At 40.6% G+C, this 21472-nt stretch overlaps 1 long non-coding RNA gene across 1 annotated transcript; it reads right to left on the minus strand.

Annotated features, from left to right (window-relative positions):
• Window positions 1-2862: 2862 nt before the first annotated feature.
• Window positions 2863-21225, minus strand: LOC108641042. Its single transcript, XR_001921699.2, has 4 exons — window positions 21191-21225; window positions 12743-12806; window positions 11699-11815; window positions 2863-2973 (listed from the first exon to the last, which is right to left on the minus strand). It is a non-coding gene; the product is annotated as an uncharacterized LOC108641042 (long non-coding RNA).
• Window positions 21226-21472: the final 247 nt, after the last annotated feature.

Genomic DNA, 21472 nt, shown 5'->3' on the forward strand with positions numbered 1-21472 from the left:
TAGAACTGCAAACAGGAGACCCTTTGACACAGATAGGCGGCTTCCAGCATGTCTCTTACTTACCATCTCCTCCCCTCCCACTGCTGCTGTTTGAATCTTCCTCATACCTTGAATTTGGCAAGTTGTCACAGAAGCAGTTCCACTGCACAAGATATGCTTCTACAACTATTTTGGATTGCTCAAATGTTTAAGCAGATTGCCATCTCAACTGGGAGATCATAGGTTTTTTAACATGTTTGAAGCCAAGGGCACAACAACAAAGATGTACCATATTTAAAAAATTTTAAAAAGGAGCTTTAACAAGCTCAACAGCTTTCAACAGCTGTGCAACCTCCACCCCAAGATAACTGAGAAGTTCCCAATTGAAGGAAGACATTTATTAATTCAAAATGCATCAGTTATATTTCTCAACAGCTCACAAAGCCAAGTATTCTTTTATGCTGTGACAGTTTGCAGATAACCATATTTCAACAGCACTTTTCAGTCCCATAATACTTTAATGAATGTACACACAAACAACACATAGCATACTGCAGCCTGGGAGAAAAAAGCATTGTGTACCTCCAAAGATAAGGTATATTCAGGTAATCCAGATCAGGAACTTTGGACTTTACATCTAGTCTGAAAAGCTGCCCCTCCAGCAGTAAAATTTCCACTATTGTGCTGAGCCCTGATAAAGAATCAGCTCTGAAAAGACCCACCTAATGAGTCATTTCCGGGCATATCCCGATTTTCTTTGGCAAAAGGTATGGGCAGGGGTGTTCCTTTCCAGATACTTTTAAAACACAACCTGTTCAAGTCAAGTAGATTTGCAGACCACAGTGATAATAGCTCCAAGGTTGAGTCCATAAAAATAACATTATTCTGATAGAGGAAAACCATCTATTTCTGTAAAATATTCCCAAGATACCAATTTTTAAACTTAATCAAACAACTGAATCCTACAAAGACTCATTCCTGTAACAGAATATGCTTTCCTCTGACCATAACAATATCATTCAAAGTGCTTGCTCCAAGTTTCATTTTTATAAAAGGTACTCTCATCTGTTCCCAACACTAGTATCCCTTTCCCTGTGGCATCAAGAATTAACTGCTTCTTCCCAGTTCAGGACCTTTGATCATGCCTTATTTGCTAAGAGAAGAACTCTGCCTCCAGAAAAATCACAATGTCACCTTAAGGTGGTCAGCTGTCAGGTGCTGGAAACAAAGGCTCATGTGCTTTTCCCATGTTGCCTTCAAGCTCTCTATCAGTTTGATAGTATCTTAATTAAATTCCATTTGAAATCTCTCCTTGTCTTCATAACTATAAAATGCCCCAGTGTACCTCTAGTTCAGATGTGCTGAAATCAGTCTACCATGCTAATGTTCCAATTTTCTTCTATTTACCATCACCACCTTTATCTCCACCTGTTGTCTTTTATCTTATACTTAGAAGACTGCAAACATTAAGTATTAGAAGCTTTTGGTTCTGTTTTTGCAGTTTCTATTTTCTCCATTTCAAGGCCTGTAAACATAACTGTGATCACATAATCATGATATAATGTAAGGAAACTCTTTTTACACTTAAAAAACAACATTTTGGGTTTAAGTTAATTAATTCTTCCAAACAGCAAAATACTGATACACTATTCAGAGAAGGGCATGCTTAGTTTCTGGACATAAAGATCCAAGCATGTTAAGTGAGGTAGCCCTCTAATCCAACTTACTGCAAATATTCTAAATCACTTTACCATAAGCATTATGTTTTGGCTATAAAGTCACTCCAAAGGTCCTCAGCATTTCCAATATGCTGTGCTATGCAACTCTACAATGTCCAACACTATAAGGCACACAGGACCCAATTATGTTCAAATCCTTAGTAACCTCACAGGTGATAGCATGAATTCAGACTATAGCAAGACCTTCATACTGCCAAGAGTCACCAACGTACACCTGAGAGGATGGAGTGAAGGGAGATCACCAAAAGGAAGCCCCAAACAGAAGCCACCACTCATCAAATGGTTTCATCAGTCTGTCACAGGATGAGGCTGAATGTGCACAGCAGCCTGGTGACCCTGAGCTTCAGATAGTTAACAGTCTTTCAAAGCCAGGAATTCCGGTCACTGACTGACCCTGTATTTTGCCACTAAACTGTCACCCACTAAATAGTTGCCCATAAGGTACCTGCAACTTGAGAAACATAGGTAGGCCATTCTCATTCTAGGATCAGAAGGCCTATTAGGATATTAAATTTTTCACTCTAGGTCTTGTTTCTCCTTCCAATAAGTCTGACAAACCTTTCAGGCAGTTGCAGTGAGCAAGTTACTCATCCTTGGTAAGCGCAGACCAAGGTGGCAAAGAAAACAGATCTACAGATGGCTACAGTCTGAAAATGAGCTAACACTTCCTTTGATTGACTGTCTCAGCTTTGCACAACATTTAGTCACCACAAAGTACGTGGAAGCTGTGTCTGGTATTGACCTAAAATAATAATATAAAGTATTTATCACTGGAGCTCTGTGGAACCTTCACAGCCAGTAACATCAATCCTTCCAATCAATTAGTGTAACTCAGTCTTGTGAACTCTACATTATTAGTTCTTCCTACAAAAAAAACCACTGTAAGAAGCACTAAAAAGCAGATCTGTCATCAGAACATGTACCATGACATCACCACAGTACTTCCTTAGTGAGGACACACTATGTGAGACATGAGTGCCTGGTCCCACTTACCATTCTTCCTTTCACTGAGTGGAGGAAGGTTGGGGTTTCGGCCATGATGGAGGTTGAGGGTCAGCTCGGGCTGCAAGGAGAGCTCCTGCAGCTCATTGGCAACAGCTTCACTCTGTGGGCTGGGGGCCGCCGAAAGGGACACCAGCACCGGCTCATCATCATTTTCGCCAGCCCCGCCTCCGTCCAGCCCATTTCCAGCAATGACGGAAGGGGGCAGGCACACCACGCCGGAGAAATCCACTTTGGCTTTCGTGATGGCAACCTGCAAGACAAACCCATAAACCTCACATGAGAGTCTCCGCCATATGTCCAGTTCATCGTGGTGTCTTCCACATTAGAGAGAAACATGTTCAGCACAGAGTTTGTGTTGTCATCATCAATCCAAATCCAACTAGTGATCGAAACTTGCTACACTCAGCAGTTTAAAAACCTACATAAACCTCCAACAGCGTCACCACAACTACTGATGAAACTACAGATTATTATCATTTTCTTTAAAAGTATGAGAACATTCTCAACTTTTGGTCCTTTAGGAACCCAATTTGAGAAGACACAGATAGGTTGACTTCACTGGAACAACTCAATCTAGAACCTTGCTGAACTCTTGACTGCTGTCCTTTTATATCAACAGTAGTGTTCTAACAACTGTCTCTTTGAATTCCAGTCAGGTAAAGTAATCCTTCATAATAAATCTGGAAGGACAGCTGGGTACAACAAATGAGGATTTTCAGATAAAATCAACTGCATTTCAAAAAATAGTTCTCATTTCATTCTCTCTTCCCCAGTCACGATTGGTGAAAATGAATAAGAGAAAAATATTCCACATAAAGTAAACAAACTTGCCTGTCTAAAACCTCAGCTACAGTAACCAAAATGTGCAATATATAAAGGGCTTTAGCGAAATAAGCAATTTTAAAGTGTTTCATTATATTTCCATAATTCTTTAAATAAGTAGTCAATATTCAAATTAAAATTATTTTCTGTTCAGTAATTTAAAGAGAAACAAACCAGCTGTAAGTCTCCAGTGAAATGGTTACTGTGTCAACATTTAAACAGTAACAGACATTATACAAGGGCAATCGTGTTTGGTTTTGATTAATGAAGACGGAAGTCTCCTGCTTCTTAGCATGCTGCTGTTTCAACCAGTCTAAACTCGGAAGACTCTGCTGCACTGTCGTAATTTAGCAAGCAAAAGGTACTTCCAGAGGCTAACCTTCAGCTTCAAAAAGATGCAGGTAAAGCAACCTGCAAAGAAGCAAAGTAAAAACCATCAGGATAATCCTCCAGAAATCAATCAAAAAGCATTAACATGGAACAACGTGTTTAACAATACAGTTTTTTATTAAGTATTCTCCATTTAACACTCGTAATTAACCTGAATGAGTGTGACAACAACAACAAATTGATAGCTGACAAAGGAGTTCAAATAGTAATTTTCCCCACTTGCATTTCAGTTTCATACTTCAGTTGATTAGTAACATTTGCTCCATAATATTCAGAACAAAGTTCTAAGCGGCAGTACATTTGTTTCAAAAATTTGTTCGGTATATATTTAAGTCAACAGCAAGAATTTACTGTAATGAACATATGTTATTTCATCCATGTTGTCATACATTCATTCCCAGGACCCTATGTCATGATCTGAAGGGAAGGAAAGAAAAGAAGGGCGGAGGAAAAAACCCAGAAAACAACAAAAACCACCAACTGAACATGGTACTTGTTAAAACAAAACAAATGAGACTGAGCCAAACCTTACTGCCATATGAAGCATTTGCTTTTACTTCAGTTAAAATTTGGCTTGAAAGTGCCTACCCCCCCCCACCCTGATATTTTTCCTGTCCAAAGTAAACACAGAATCATATCCATTTGAAAACAAATTGTAATGGTAATTTGAAAAGAGAAAAAAATGGGATCGTGCCCTTCTCTTTACAATGGATAGAGAAAACCTGGAAACATCCACCCTTAAACCACAGATTTAAAAGAACAGAGTTTGGTAAACTCTAACAATCTTTGCAAAGGCTGGAAAGAGTTAAATCACGACCAATATAGTTGGCCTCAAGCCTGTCCCTGTAGATGGGCTAACCTGTGGGGCTAAAAGGAAGAGTAATTGCTCAGGTAGGAGGCTGGCTGGTAGGGACTGCTCCCACCACCTTAGAGGAGCCAAAGCCAATTTGCTTTATGGAAGGAGACATACTGGAGACATTACACTTTGCCTGGTTCCACATGATGGTCAGCTCATGCGGAAGGGCAAGCGCAGCCAGGCCTGAAATCACAAACAGGTGACAGACATATCTAACACCCACCCTGCAGGGATTTGGAATGGCAGGAGACTCAACCTTCCCTCCTCAATCTACCCTAAAAAAGAAAGATTTCCTTCCTCTTCCCAAAAGGAGAAAACCAAGCTTCATGTATATCAAATACATAAGATCTGCTTCAACTAGGTAAACAGCAAATGCCCCCAGGAACTTCTGACATAATGGGTTTTCTTTTAAAGAGGAATTTGTAACCTGCATGAACTAGGAAAATTACATTTCAAACACCACTTTAACAACAGTGTTGTAAAACAGAATCTATTTCCCTAATCTAGATATATTTGCATTATTCAGACCACTGGAACTATATAATTTAGGTAAAAGCACAGCGCCAAGCCACAGTAAAAGCAGTCCAGTCGAGCCAGTGACAACAAGAAGCAGAATAAGAGATCAGTGCTCACACACCAGTTTGCTACATGACCTTGAGCAACATCATACCAAATGGTGTTAATTGGTACTGGGATTATAAACCAGAGTTTCTCCAGTAAATTGTTCAATGAAACTTCAGCACGGCAGCTGGATTATCTAGAGTTGTACCTGAACTTGCACATTTCCTAACTCGTGCAGAAAATGACACAGATGGAAGGTAGTTTAATTCTAGTTGGCATGTCATTCAGTGTTTGTCCCAAATCAAAGGAACACAGCTTAAGCAAACCTTGACTTGACAGTCATTCTTGCTCTGTCTCTACATCCTGCTGATTCAGCTGAAATGCAATTTTTCCTTGGTTATTTTTCATCTGGATCAATTCCTCCATACAAGGCACACTTGAACCAGCATAGTGCAGTGGAACATCACTACAAAATACAAAAAAAATCAGCCTGACTGTCTAGACTCTCAAGCAGTCTGGACAACAATTCTGTTACTCCAAGCAGGGTTGCAGCTCAAATAAAACTAAACTGGGATGAACCATTAAATGCATTAGGTAAGCCTGCCTTCTCCTTCCTCCACATTATCTCCCATTTCAGGCCAGAACAAGAATCGGCAATGACACATAAAAAACCAACAAGAAAACTGACCCAGGTGTAAAAGCTAGTCTTCTGCTTCTAAATCAGATTCCTGGTGTAGTTTGCCCTGTAGCATCATCAACACTTGTCCCAGCACTTCACAAGGGACAGAACCAGCTTATACCATTATTACATACAAACATCCAGCCTCCACCTAAGGGAAAGAGAACTCTTTTTCAGATCAGTGCCAAGTCTTAGTATGTAACATATTCCCACATTGAAAAAAAAAAAAAAAAGGCATCCAGTCCTCAAGACTACAATAAAAGCTATAATTGGAAGAGTTTGATTTTAATGTTTTCAATTAAAAGCCTGATGAGGGCATAGAGGCATTTGAAAGATGCTTTGAGGATTTATAATCATTCATGCTGCAATATTTGGAAGTCCTGTCAAAGACATGAAATCCTTGTCTGCAACCAACACAAGGCTGTTTCTAGACTTCCCAGGCAGCTATACCACCCTATAACTGTCATTATAAAATGATCAATCAGTTAGTTACACAGATTAATATTTAGAACCTAATTAAAATTTTACAATGTTTGTTTTCTTGTCATTTCCGAACAGACTAGAAACTTTCCCATAAAGAAATGTACCATATCATAATCTTTAAGTGAGTCATCCAGAAGCTGATGGACAGTATTAAGAGCAAGTATTTCTCATCCCCAATAAGGGCTTCAGGATGAGTACCCTCAAGGATTTGGATCTGTTGCCTAACCAGGCAAAAGCTTTCTATCATGGCATTTTTCTACTTTTGGGCCAGTTGCTTCTGGGACAAGAGTGGCTGTGATACCACAGATGTTCTACAGCAGCAACACCAGCTTAACCAACCCTTAAATCCTCCACTGTTCAGCTGCTTGTTTTTATCCCGAAGCTGACCCTTCTTCAACTGGGGAATCTATTTAGCTGAAAACCAGCCACCCCAGTTCATTGCCAACTACACAGACAGCTGTGTCACCATGCATGTGTTGGATAGATTAAGCCATCTTCAACCTTCAGATGACTGCTATCAAAGGTAGCCATCCTGATTTCTTTTTCACTTCCTTGTGCTTTATAGTCCCTCATGATAGCCAAGTTTTTGTGTGGCAGGGTGGCAAGCCAGATTAGCAACAGGTGCAGATTAAAACTAGTAGTTTGTGTGTGGCCAGGTCAAATTTAACACAGATCAGTTCCTTGATCTGGTTCAGCTTGTGCTGGCTGACAGGCAGTGAGGAATGAGCAGGCTGGACTGCTCCTTTTGTTGGCAATGCCAGTTCAGTGTCTAACCAGAGGATGTGGTTGTATGATACAGCTAAGTTGGCCTAAGCTTCTGCCAAAAGGGCGGTCTTGGATACATGCCTTTTTTGCTTCCCTGTGCCAACACTGGTGCTTGTCTGCCCTTATGATGGGATGATTAATGGAGCTAAAATGACAGGAAACTAATCCTAATCCCTTTTCCCCCTCCCAGTTTTCTTTTCACTAGCTTACTGTTGGTCAGACAGGTCTCCATACTGTCTGTCTATTTTGTTCCCCTTTCACCTCCCGGGGTTTGAGCTGTCCTTCAGTGTTTCTGGATGAGCAGCTTTAAGAGAAATTTCTATAAGTAATTTTGTCATATGGTAAATGCAAAGTAGAATACCTTTTTCACCAGCAAGTAAGGTAGTCAGGTTTACTGTGTGTTTACTGTGATATAGTGCTGCAATGGCAAGAGGATGCACTTAAAAAGCTACCATGTAAAACAAGCTTCCGAGCAGTTTAGTCTTTGTAGTTTGCAGGTTTGTTAAAGATAATATTTTTCTAAAAATTATTAATGGCTGTGGTTCTTAATTTTGTACCTTGTGCAAAATTGACTCTGCCTTGTTTGTCTATCTTAAATTGAAGTGTCTTGAACACCTTCAGAACTCAGAAATGGATAATGATTATTTATATATTTACAAGTAGTGTCTATTGTTTCTTTTGAGCAGTCCCATCTTCCCCCTCGTGTTATGGTTCCTGCTTGTATTGTTGTGACAGTGGGTTAGTGCTTTACAGCAACATAATTTGAGCACTCCTGGCTCCTGAGAGCACACTGTTGCCCCTGCATGACTTTGGCAATATTCACATACTCATGGCATAATCAAGGTCTTGACAGTATTTAAATGAATCAAAGAACAGTACTACCTTCCCTAATGTGAAACTGAAACCTCAATAACCAGAGCAAAACATATAGGAATTCAAAATTAAAACATAAAAGGAATTTAAAAATAAGTAAGTAAAAATCAGAGAAGCACTGGGGGGGTGAGGGGTGGGCAGGGGGGATGAGGAAAGCACAATTCCCAGATCAAGAAAGGACACCTCTCTAAACAGCTTTCTCTTGTTTTGCATTTTAGGGCCGAGTTGCCAGGGCAATAGTAATTTCCTACTGATTTAAGAATTGCTAAGCAACCTCCAGCACCTAATAGCAACAGCATGTGTGTGCAGCTGGGCTATTTTGAGAAGACAGTTTTGGTTTTTTTTATTTTAAACTCAAGAGCAGTGTTCTGTTAAATGACTATGCCAGCTGAGATCATTCAGTCAAGAGAAGAGGCAATCTTGGGGCAAAGAGGCTTTAAGTGGACGAATCCTTGAAATGAGTGAGAAGACTGGAAGAGAATGCCATGGCATGCCCAAAGGCAACTCTATCCCCCAGGTCATCAGAAATCAAAAGAATACCTAGAAGAAGTGCAGTTTTCAGCAGCTGAAAGAGAAGCATCACATTAGCTTGAAAAGCTATAACAATCATAGTGAGAGATATTCCTTTTACCTTTAGATAGCAAAGAAAAATCACCAACAGGAAGACCTACAAATTTGTATTAAAAAAATTATTTCATTTCCTGGCAGTCAGCTTAACTCAGGCATGCAACTGTTGGCAGAATTATTTCTCCACTTAATTGAGAGTTAACATGTAACTGTCCATAAAGTATATATAATACAGTAAGCAACAAGGCTTACTTATATAATACAGTAAGCAACATCACAGACTGTACCCTGGAGGGGGAACAGCCTTGAGAACTTGTTCCTGAGGAATGACGTTAAGAAACTAAACTATGTAGATCACTAAAGAGAGACCTTCTTAGATCATGGAACTTTAACACACACATTCCACACACATTTGTCTTCTGCAAAATAAACCTGTCATCAGCTGCCTTCACTTTCATAGTAATTGGGGGTAGGAGGAGGCAAAAGCAGTCAAAATGTAACCAAATTCTTTCTGGATTAGAGCTAGTGATTTGGAGGTGTAAGATGTCCATTTTACCATAATCACAAGCCACTACTCTACAAAGATTGTATTATAAAGGCAAAGACTGCAACACATGTGAACAAAGATGCTGGTAAAACTCAAATCAGCACAAGTTTATCTGAGCTAAAGAATCTGTATTTGTATGTGTACTGTGCCAGTAACACTACAGTAAGAGAGGATATCTTTGAATCATCATTGTGTCTCTCTGCTACCACCTCTAGCAAATCTATCAGTACAAGAGTCAAAACATGCTTGGGTCAGCAAGAAAATGGCAAGCAATATTATCAGACAAAAGGCATGAACAGCTGTATAGAGATGTGAGGACTTGAGGGAGAAAAGATGCATATCTAGTGCAAAGCAATCAACTGCATAATTTGTGCTGCAGACAAACAGCTTTGCACATGATTTTAATAACCACTCATCAAGAACGATATTTCTTAAGTCCTAAGTACTTCCTTCACAAAATACATTTGTTTCACTCAGTCCCGCAGTGATAGAAAGTCTTAAAGAGGTCTTGAAAAATCATAGTTAAACATTCATTTCTTAAAGCCACAAATAGGCTAAGAAATGTAGTTTGCCATTCCAGATATTTTTAAGAAATACTTTTCATGCTTCAATATTTGGAGGAACTTTGTGGCTTTCAATCTCATGACCTCTGGGCGCACAGAAGAACTGATAACACCAAAGCTAGTTTTGAGATTCACAGTGATATTTATAATAAACAATCCTTGATGAAAAAAACAATGAACTCTCTACCAATTTCTGAAGATCTTATTTAAGCTCAAAGTATGAATGAGGAAGACATTCTTCCAATTTTAGAGGATGCTGAGCCTTAAACTAGTGAAGTACTTTATAGACACCTAATTCTATCATACCTCTTAGTGTGCTGAATGAATGATCCAGTTTGTGAGACTAAAGATGATGGCTACTGAAGAAACAACAATTTCTGCTGAAGTTCAAAGAATAAAAGAGACCAAAAAAGACGTGATGTTCAGGTGTCATGTATCAATAGGTACACCAGTATATTTTAGGCCTTGGTCATGATATAGGCTCAACATCCTAATTAAAAGAGGAATCCAGCCTTCTGCTACCAAGCTGTTGGTTCCTGCAGCTTCCCTTTTGTCTGACCTAATGATTGTGCACCCACAGGGTGACTCAGGTCAGCCGAACCAGCAGACAATCCACTCTGCAAAAGATTAGAAACCATTTTTTTCCAGGATCAGTCAGCTAGTTGGATGTGCCCTGGGGCTGCACAATCACAAGCTCTGATGCAAAGGAAGTAGGAGCACACAGCTGTGCAGAGGTTTGACCAGCCTTTGCAAGAGCAGCACACTGAAAGATCAACTTAACTGTAATGTCAAAGAGCACACTTAAACATCTAGCAGTGGTGCCAACTTAAGCAGCCTGCTACACATTCCTGCTCTCATACCTTCCTCATCGTGAAACCAACACAAATCTTACAGAGACAACATGTACTAGACCAGATGAAAAATAATCTAGGAGAAAACACTTCTTTCCAGGAGCATGTGTTCCCCAGAGTGGCTCACCATGGCCACAGAAACAGCTATGCCAGCAAAACAGAGGGAGCCAAGAAAGGGAGCAAGCTGTTTTGAGCCTGCATTGCTGCCAAAGAAACGCATGATGGACTGCAGTGTGTTTAGAACAGGATTGCCTGTTTTTCACCACCTTCTGACTGACCTCCTTGCAACTGCTGTCTGATGCATCTTTTAAGTTTTCCTTCATGTCGGAGGCAAAGCATTCCTTCCCACCCCATAGGGGCAACTAGGGGAAGCAATGGATTCAGCCAGCAGCAAAGGCATGTGGCAACAGATGCCAACAACCAATGGAAACAGGGAGGCTGCAGCAAACTAGAAAAGGGAATGCTGACAATCTGCAGCCAGATGTGAGCTTTGACTTGGAAATTCATGGCTGAGAAAATATGAAGAAACTCTTGGTGAATGTGGATTTAGGGCAGATTGAGATGAGAAATTCACTGGACAAGAGAAGCGTGGAAATAAGACCTCAAAAGAAACAATACATTTTCAAACACAGAAGATTTGGAATTTGGGACAAGAACTGGATGGCCTGGGACATAATAAAGTGGTGACTTGAGCAAGAAAGGAAAGACAGCCCAGGGAACAAATCTAGACTAAAAGAAAATAAATTTTTAAAAGGAAAAAAAAAGAATTAAACCAAGATAAAGTAGTTAGATTTCAGTCAGTTCAGTTCCTGGCACAAGTGTTCATGTCAGCACAAAGTAGCAGGCAAAACTGCAGAACTTATAGAATCTTAAGGATTTTATGGCAATGTTTTTGGTAACTTACTTTAGCGTGCCTGAGGAAGTAGTTTTATATTTTAACTAATTCAGTCTGATCCTAGGCTGTGACTGAGAGTGTAGATCCATATTGTATCACCTCACCTCAGTTTGAAATTCTCACCTTCTCTCCTTCAAGTAGTGACTGCAGCCACAGAGCAAGTCAATTCAGCTTGCTGTTCTGATGAAAAGCTACACCTTGGAACATGCTTGTTTTCCCACTGTGCTAGCAACCTGAACCCTGCAACCACAGATTTGTTAGATCTCATTAGAAAAGCAAACAAAAAACCTAAACAAACAAACCCTAAACAAACAAACAAAAAATCGAGGAGCACAAGGCCCGCCCATTGAAAAAATGACAGCTTTCAATTACCTCAAGTACAGTGTGAAACCAAAGTCTGAAACAGAGTCTGGAAGAAGTTTTCTGACCCCAGTCACATTCTTTAGTCATGACTATGAAACTGTCTACAGAAATTAAACCAATCTGAATTGATTTTGTCTCTCCTCCCCATCAACGGACACTGGGCGTGCAATTCAAATTTCTTTGCATTTATTGGCATATTCTACTACCCAATATGACATTCATTAAGTGAAAATCCCAGCAATTGAGACTGAGTTACTAGATACTCTGTTCCCTTTTTCCCCTACAAGAACAAACTTTCCACCCTTGGATCTCCCCCCTACTGAAAAATTGGTAAGATTTTTCTTCAGTGATTCACGGAGAAGCATATATCAATATCACTGTCTTGCTTAAGTTAACCAGCTTATTGAAAAGAAGTAGCAAGTACTCAAGAGGTGCTCCCTAACATGTAAATCTAATGAATGTGAGTAAAGAACATGGTGGAAGGGTGGGGGAATTGGAACGCTGCTGTTCTTTGCCGATTCAAAGGATAGCAAATTCAACCTTCTCTGCTTCTTTCTTTAAAACAAGTCTTATAATTGCTCAGCAGCATTGAAAAGTGGGCAAGTGTGCTGTTTATGCTGTTAACACTATAAAGTCCTTGATGCACAGATGTTACACTTGACATCAATGCAAATTCAAAATATTTATATATTTTATCTCTAAACAATACTATTCCTCACGTTCAGTGACCACAAGCAATTTTCAATTCAGCACATAAAAACAAAAGGGGCAGACTAAAGACAGCAAAAAGAACACAACACACACCTTACTCACAGTTCCCACGGACAAACCCAGCTCACTTCCATGCCAGCAGCTCTCTCTGCAGTCACTGAAAGAGAAAATAGGACAGATAGTCAGAGATTTAAAAACAAACAACCAAACAAAACTAAACACAGCACAGCCCATTTTCTGCTTTAAGAGTAAGGAGCGAAGTTCTTTATCTAGGATTCTTTTTACATAGAATCTTTAATTCATTTGGCACACGCAACAGAAGTTGGACTGAAATACCATCAAGACTGCCACACTTGTATATACATACCCATGCTACTTGCAGAGCAGAACTTTTACTTTAGGACAGCTGGTTAGTCAGTTCTGAAGAATGCAGTGTTTGAGATCTACTAAGGCAGAATATTCACCAAATGATACTCAGTTTTCTTGTCCCTGTACTGAAATCATTCTTAAACACTGGATGGTAGAAGCTGTAGCCTGTTATGACTAGTTTATTACATCCATCCAAACAAAAACAGGGAAAAGTAAAAAAGTACATTTCAGAGATTTGTCAAGACTGCAATGAGAATTCCATTTTTTTGGGGGGTGAGGGCCCAGGATAACCTTCCTGTGCACCTTAAAAACTCCTAAACGTACTGAAGTAACACACCACTTTGCTCTGGCAATACAGCCTGAACAGGTGTGCATAGCAGTACTTGACTAGAAAAAAATTACTTCAGAGGCTCTGGAAGACTGTTGTCTCAGTGGCAGGTGTCAGAAGTTGGTTTGTAGTTGCCATACTTTCACTCCTACTTCCTTAGCCACCTTTAAAAAAATACAAATCATCATAGGAAGGTTTTAACATGAAGTTTCTATTCCATTTCCTCCTCCAAGCTTTCAGACTTCAGGGCTTCCTAGACATCAGAAGCACAAAACTGCAGTTGAGATGCCATGATATTCTGTCAATAACATCAAATTAAAAAAACCAGGCACCTCCCTAAATACAAACTTCAGACTGGATGGACTTTGGACAGAAGCATTACCACAGTTCCAATGAAACACAAAAAATAGAATGAGCTATCTACTACTTCAACATGAGAAGGAATAAGACCAATTAGACTGATTAGTCTCGATGCTTGGGCAGTTGGCATATCACAAAATGTGAAAGTTTTCTGATCCCCACCCAGCAAATTAAAGAAGGCCACAGTTTAGCAGCAGCTACAGTAATGAATTGCACACCTACTAGGTCGACTCTCCAGTTAACGATTTGAAGAAGCGATTTACAGTAAGATACAAATCAAAAAAAAGGTGACTCTACTACTTTACAGGCTTCCCTTACAGAGAATGTTTCTATTTTTCTTTGAATAAAATGTGTCAGCACACATTAATCATGGCTCTATCACAGAATCAAGAATTCATTCTGCCACCTCTTACAGTATTTGTCATCAAGTCAATATTTAGAATTACTTACAACTGCCTAATTAATTTAACGTGAGAATCCGTAACAAGCAATTACTTTTCTTTAATAAATAGCCAAACTGATACAACTGAAAACATGATAATGATGCAAGGCTACAAAACCAAGTATATACTTAAAATGTACTTTTCACAGAATTGCAGATCCTAGATTTCCTAAAAGGCAAGGCAAAAAGGCCTCAGAAAGTCGAGGAAAGTCTTCCACAAAGATGTAAACAATTAACCACTGTTAAGAGTTTGCTATTCCAACATGATAATAAAGTACCTGACATAATTTGGCAAAATAATTTTGCTGGAGTATTCTTCTGACAGCATTAAGCACATAACATCAAAATTCAGGTATGGAGTGTCTGGTTGTGATGGTGTTGGTTTGTTAAATCACAAATTATAAGTGAGTGATATTTATCCATATATTAAATCTTTGCCCTAGTGCCAGTTTTTGTAATCTTTTGGGTTTGAGTAGTTTTTTATTTTGGTGTTTACTGATTGCTTTGGGGTTTTGGCTTTTTTGAGACTCAGGTACCCTTGAAACCACTTTTCACACACGAAAGCGTGGAAAAGTTAGGGATGTGTTTCATTTGAAGATTTCTGCTGGACAATCCCTAATTTCCAGTAATCTTGGTTCACTGAATATTATCTTCCAATATTAGATTACAACAGTGCTGATAAAGCTGGACAATCATCAGGCTGCTGCATTTAATTTCCAGCACTTATGATCCACATTCTCCCAAATCTCATTTGAATCCAGACAGCTCTCACATTGAGTCTTTTCTTATCAGCCTCTCCTACCACTTGGTACAGGGCATCTGCTAATCTTTTACAGAAGTGAAACCCCAGAACCAACCAAAACAATCTTTGTGTTTTCTTCAGCAAATTTTTTTCTGGAAAACTTCAAACTGCTAAATATTCCAGGTCTGAAGAATGTATCAGGCTATTCCTACTCAGCTGGAGGGTGAGGCAGAAGGGGAAGAACCTCTCTGTACACCCCCAGTTCTACATCCCTTCCAAGGCATTTGTAATCAACAATCAAACACCAGGCCAGACAGACACCTCACCTGGCACAATATGGGACACGCACACACTCAGGGGCTTTGGCATCTCTGCAAAAACTTAACACTATCCTTGTGAAAAAGAACTTGTGTGCGTGTGTACATGCAAGCACACACTCAGAAAACAGGACTGATTATTGCAATAACTTTCTTGCCTCAGTTTATTTACTCCTCCTGACTTTCCAGCACTTCCATCAGCCTGCTCAGGAGTCCAGACATCCTTGTTCTCCCATGTAAAACTCATACTCCAGGACACCAGATATTTATCTTTCTTTTTCTACTAAGAACTAAAGTTTTATTCCAGATACTCTGGCCAATAAAAGGTCAACTTTAAAACTTTCAGTCCTATTTGTCATTGAAGTTCCTGCTCAATCAGAGGTGGTTAAAGTATTGCATCCTGAGATTTATTCTTAGCCATCTGAACCCCAAGTAGGAGTCAAATTGGCTTGCAATAGGCACGGACAGTCGTCAACTTTTTTCTAATACGTGTGTGCCTTAAGCTAAGAGATGCTGCAGGTATAATATATTCCTGTCATTATCCTTATTCACTCACTCCATGGAATTTCAATCCAGTTTGAAGACAGAACACAGACACACCCTGTCTTCAAAACCAAGTCAAACTTCACAAAAATTCAGCAGAACAGCCTTACAACTGTAATGAAAGACAAGCTCTTTTACTGCCCCTCCTATACTGCAGCAAGTGAGCAAAGATTAATCTGATAACTGAAACGTTTTCTGGCAAAATTCCACAGTTAAACTGCTTTTATTATTCTTTGCTCATAGCACAATCAAAACATTCCTCCAACACTCCTTTTTCCTCTCACTATACAGTCAATGCAGGCAAAACTCTACTGTCCTAGGTTTTCTGAAGAAAAAATAGTGTCATCTCTAAGAAATGCAGAAGTCTCATCTTGCTGATAAACTTCTCCATCCAATGGAAATGTTTATATGTCAGTGTTTACATGTTCAAGCCAAATGGCTGCTATTCCGGTGATTACAATGGCTTATTGCCTTCACTGGTGACTTGGAGCTTGAGCACGTCTGAACAACACAGAAACTCACTGACAGGATTCACAAGTCTGATCTGAATACGGCAATGCAGAACTCATATCACATCCTTCCAACACCCATCATGTCTCTCAGATGGAGGCTTTGAAAAGATTCAGACTCCAAGTGATCTGTTCCAGTAAAGCATGCCCGACAAGACATATGAGAGAGAATTCAGAGAGTAATATTAGGCCTAATATTAACTTGGCCCTACCAATCACTCTAAGAAAACTCTCATCCAGGTTTGGGTCCATCTTACACAGTGGGACAGAAATTAGGTTACAATGCAGACTGTAATCACATTATGTTCAAAACTTCTTATATTGCTATAAAGATCACTAAAGAGGGTTAAAGTAGTAATAATTTTTAAAAAAGAAATCATTCAAGTAGAGTCTTTCAATGTTTTTTTCCCAAAAGTTTCTTCCTTAAGGAGAAAAAGCTTCCCTGTAACTGATAGAAAGTGAATCTTGTCTAATCTTTGCTCAGAGCCGTACCTTCACACACATAAACAGCTGCAGAAAGAATTAGTTCATCATAACATGGGTATGGTTGTGTGTAAAGGATGATCTCATTTGAGTAAGTCTAAAGAGGGTGCTGAACGCATGGATCAATCGTGCAGTGAAGACACATCCTCAGTGCTCCACTAAACCACAGCAAGGGTAGAACTCAAGGAACCACACCCCCTCTCCCTAGTGTGGCTAGAACTAGTTGTAATTGCCATATATTACAGGAAGCATTAATTTGAGGTTGAAACAATCTGTGATGTAGACTGTCCCAAACCAAAATTAATTTCACAAAACTAGACATATCATTTCAGTCTCCTGTTCCCCTAACACGAAGATGACATGTAGTCAGCACATTTATTTGCCTCACTGAAGATGACAAAATAGGCAAATTTCTGCACTGCTTTATGTCAGGGGCCCCTGCATTGTGGTATATACACATTTCATGCACCCATGGCAAGCAGAGCCGGTGGCAGCAGCAGCAGTTCCTGACCATGTCCAGGGGAAAATTTTTTTTTCAGTGCCACAGAGGCAGCCCCCGATAATCAACGCTTAACAAATAACATGCTGGCACATGCAGCAGCAGCTACCAGGCTTCCTCTGCTGTGCTCCACAAAAACCCTGCTTTTCTGGATCAGCAGGGCCCAAACAAGCTGAAATAGGGAGCACAAGTTAATTAAGAAGGATAAGTAGAAGCAGTCGACACGCTAGTTTGTGGTAGGAGAGCAAAAGCAGATGGATGGCATGAGGTTAAGGTGCACAAGAAATTCCCAATTAAAAGCTCAGCCTTTAGCTTTCAAGACTTAGAAAGACTTGTGACTGTGTTAAATTTCACCTTCTTATGGAGATGTTATCAATATGGCCGTGTGCCTAAATCCAAAATATTTCTTCACACAAGAATAATGATGCTGTGCACACACAGAAGAAAATGGGGGAGGGAAGGGGAAAGGAATGCTGCACAAACTAAATCCATTACTCCAATTTCTGAAATATAAACCAATCTAATTTAAACAATTACAGCACCTTACCCAGTGAAAAACTAAAATTTATCTGGGTGGAAAATAAGTGTATTTTATAAGAAATAGGAAAGGATCAAAGAAAGTGAGATACTGTTAGCAGTAGTTTCTTCACATCTGAAAACAGACTATCAGACTGATGTCAGATTCCTGTATTTTTTTGTTTGTTCTCCACCAGGACAACCCACATTTAAAAATGTGAAGGCATTGACTGACCAGCACGGCATACCTAAGACTGGTAATGAAAACTGTCCCCACCCCAATGCCATTCATTTCCCCCGAAGAACCCACTTACCACTGTTTGCACTCTGTAAGGCACTCAAAGGATGGAAGGAAAAACATACACATTAACCACACACGGGTGTTCCTGAAGAACTGAACTGAGTATTGACATAGAAATGAGTTTCTGAATTCACACAAACTCATCCATTTCATCTGATGCACATGCGTAAAAGAATCATAGAAGAGTTTTAAACTATGGTTCCCTTTAGCTGCAGCTCTTACTAATCCACTTCTGCTCTCCCTCCACTGTAGCTACACATTCCTTCAGCCCTCCCCCATCTTTTATTTGGGGGTCTGAGAGGGAGAGGAATAGAACAAGCTCAGATTAAAAATCAGGTCTCTAACAGGCCCAGGATGCAGCCCCACAGACACACCATCACTACTGAGGTGACAGCACACGATGGGGAGGAAAAAAAAAGGCAGATGGGAATATGAGCTGTTCAAGACAGTACTACCACTAAAAGAAATGTCTGTGTAACCACATCCTCTGTTTGCAGTCTCAGTTCAGCAATATGTCCAACAGGAAATAATTAGATTTGGCTTTCCCAGAGTAGGTGTTTGACAGTTTCAGACCGCTGAACAGTTGCCTTTTCTGTTTCCTCTCCAACAGTTTCTCAGGAAAAGACAGTGACCCTCAGGACACAGTTGATAAAAAAAAAAAAATCTTTAAAGGAAGAACCTTGTGTAACTATAAGATTTGCTAATTGTTACCTCTTTTTACATGGAGGAAATCAACTGTACTCTTCAAAAGGGATCTTAATCACAAAACTGAGTTATCAGTAAGTAAACAGACATTGAGACAGACCAATTTTATTATCTACAACACAGGAAGGACAGTTGGGTATAGAGAGCAAAGACTCAGAGCTGCTATAAATTGTGTTTTCGAAGTAAAAAGCATATATGGAGACACCCTGCACATTCCAAATGTATGTAATAATTAATCTTGTGATAACGTTTTGATACATCCTAAGAATTTATCTTTGTGCTCTAACACCCAAACCTTTTTGGTTCTGATCCTCTTCTCTATCTAGCACAGTTGCCCTCTTCCCCACTAAATACCATACAGTAATGCAATCATGGCTCAACAGTGAAGGAAATCCAGTAGGGCTTTTTATTATTATTATTAAATAACTATTAATTTGATTGCCTGAATGTACATTTCACTTAGAAGTATCAGGATGAAAGAGTCTGTGAAAAATGCTGCTGCTTTACCATGCCAGTAGAAGTCAGAGTTAAAAAAAAACACAAGCAAGTACTCCTCCTCAAACCTAAGGGTTTCCCATTACTTCATATTCAAGGGGAGGAAAACTTAAAGACTGCTTTTGGGAAAATGCCATATTCTTTTAGTCCTATGTCAAAATGTCTTCTGTACTCCCTTTCTTTGTATTTTATTTCATGATCTGCTTATTGCCTCAGGATTTCAGAGCCTTCTCCCACATGATGATGAGAGTGGATGGCCTTAATTAAATAGAAATTAAAGCTGCTTCCACAACTGTTGGAACCAGAAAACCCAGCATGCTTACATTTTGTGCAGAACAATATGATGCTCAAGAAACTATAACTGGCAATAATTCACTCTTTTCCTGAAATCATATTTGGTATCTAAATTATAAGAGAGGAAGAAATGGAAAGGGCTCAATAAGTTAATAACTGTTAATTAAGAAGGGTAAATTCACCTACTTCTGAAAAGCTTATGGCATTTGCTTTCAACCCTGAGTCTCTTTCTCCCTTCAGCAGAAAGCATGAATCTAAAGAACAGGAGTTCACAGTTACCTTCAAATCATACACTTATTTTAAATTCTATTATTAGATTCTATTTAATCACAACTATTAGATCACTCATTTAATCACTGCAGCAAATGGGAACAAATGGGTGTCCCTTTCATTTCATATTCAGTAATGACTGAAGTATTTTTGGAAATACTTATGAAGATCTAAAGGCATTACACTTTTAGCAGTTCTACAATACTGATTTTAATAGTGTCTTTACAAAAGCCTATTGAGGAGGTTCTGCACAAGCAAAAGGTATATTTTGAAATCACTGCTCAGAGCTTACACTTATATATAGCTGAAAGTAAAACCAACACACAATTAGAAAACATTATTTCAATAAGTCAGCTATGCCATGGCTAACCAGCCCTGATGTCAAATACAAATCTGATATACAGACAAAATGTTGGGATATACACAGTCAGCCTAGAACAGCTACATTTTATATTTTCCAAATATTCAGAGCTGTTTCTTCAGATCCTAACAAAACCAAAAAGCACATTTTGGTTTTCATGAACCAAAAAGGAGGCTGTAGACTCAAACAGAAACATTTTTAATGTCTTCAAAATGTAATTCCTATGGATGTAGGTTAAGATGCAGTTTCATAGCAGAGGCCCGGAGACTGTCTGGACAAACAATACCAGAAAGGAACTGCTATAAAGCAGCAGCAAACCTGAAACCCCTTACTCAGCCCACTCACAGTTCATCTTGCAAAACAGCATCATACAGAACCGTGTAAAACACAAAGTTTGCATGATTAAGTGTAAGGGTACACAGATCCAGGTCTCAGGAGGGCATTTCCACTAACACACATGGAGATCGGTGAGCTTTCACCTGGGATCGGAGAGTATGAGAAATTACAGTCCTCTTTGACACAAGATTTTACAGTCAGGGAGAGGGCGACAGACGGCTGGGACACAGGGATGTTACCTCAAATATGCACCCAGCCATAGCACAGACAAGCATCTTTCCAGAGGAAAAAGTCACCCCCGCTCCCGAGAGCCCGGTGGGGGCGGCAGGAGGCGGCTGCTGCCTGAGCCCTCGGGGACTCCTGTCAGCACTGCCCGGCCTGGAACGCCGGGAAGAGATCCCCGAAAAACACCCACCGCCGACCCAGGGAACGCGGGCGCCCGGGAGCCCCTTGCAGGAGTGTGCGGCGGGCAGGGCGCCGAGCGCGCCGGACGGGCAGCGCCGGCACAGCGCGGGGGCTCCGGGAAGGGCGCAGCGCCGCCGCGCCGGGGGGCGGCCGTGCCCCCAGGGGGGCCCCTCGGGGCGGCCCGCGCTCCACTCCCACCCTCTCCGTGCCGCCGGCGGGCCCCGCGACGCCCGCGTGTCCCGGCCGACGGCGAAGCTCGCGCTCACCTGGTCACGGCTCCATCTCGCCCGAGCCGCCCGCGCCCGGCCCGCCGAGAGCAGGCGCCCCCCACTCCCGCAGCGCGCCGCGCCCACGCCGGCCGGCGCCTCGCAACCGCGGAAGCGCCCGCGCACGCCCCCGCCAATCAGGCGCGGAGAGACGCAGGTGAGCGGCGCGGGGGCTGGCCAATGGGCTGCGAGCACCTGGGGAAGCTAACGGGTGCGAGGGACGGGGGCGGGACGGGCCGCTGACTGCGGTACGACAGCCATAGCAAGGCAGATGAGTCATCG

Source organism: Manacus vitellinus, unplaced genomic scaffold (assembly GCF_001715985.3).
Source record: "Manacus vitellinus isolate BGI_N305 unplaced genomic scaffold, ASM171598v3 scaffold_5_pilon, whole genome shotgun sequence".
Taxonomy (NCBI): Eukaryota; Metazoa; Chordata; class Aves; order Passeriformes; family Pipridae; genus Manacus; species Manacus vitellinus.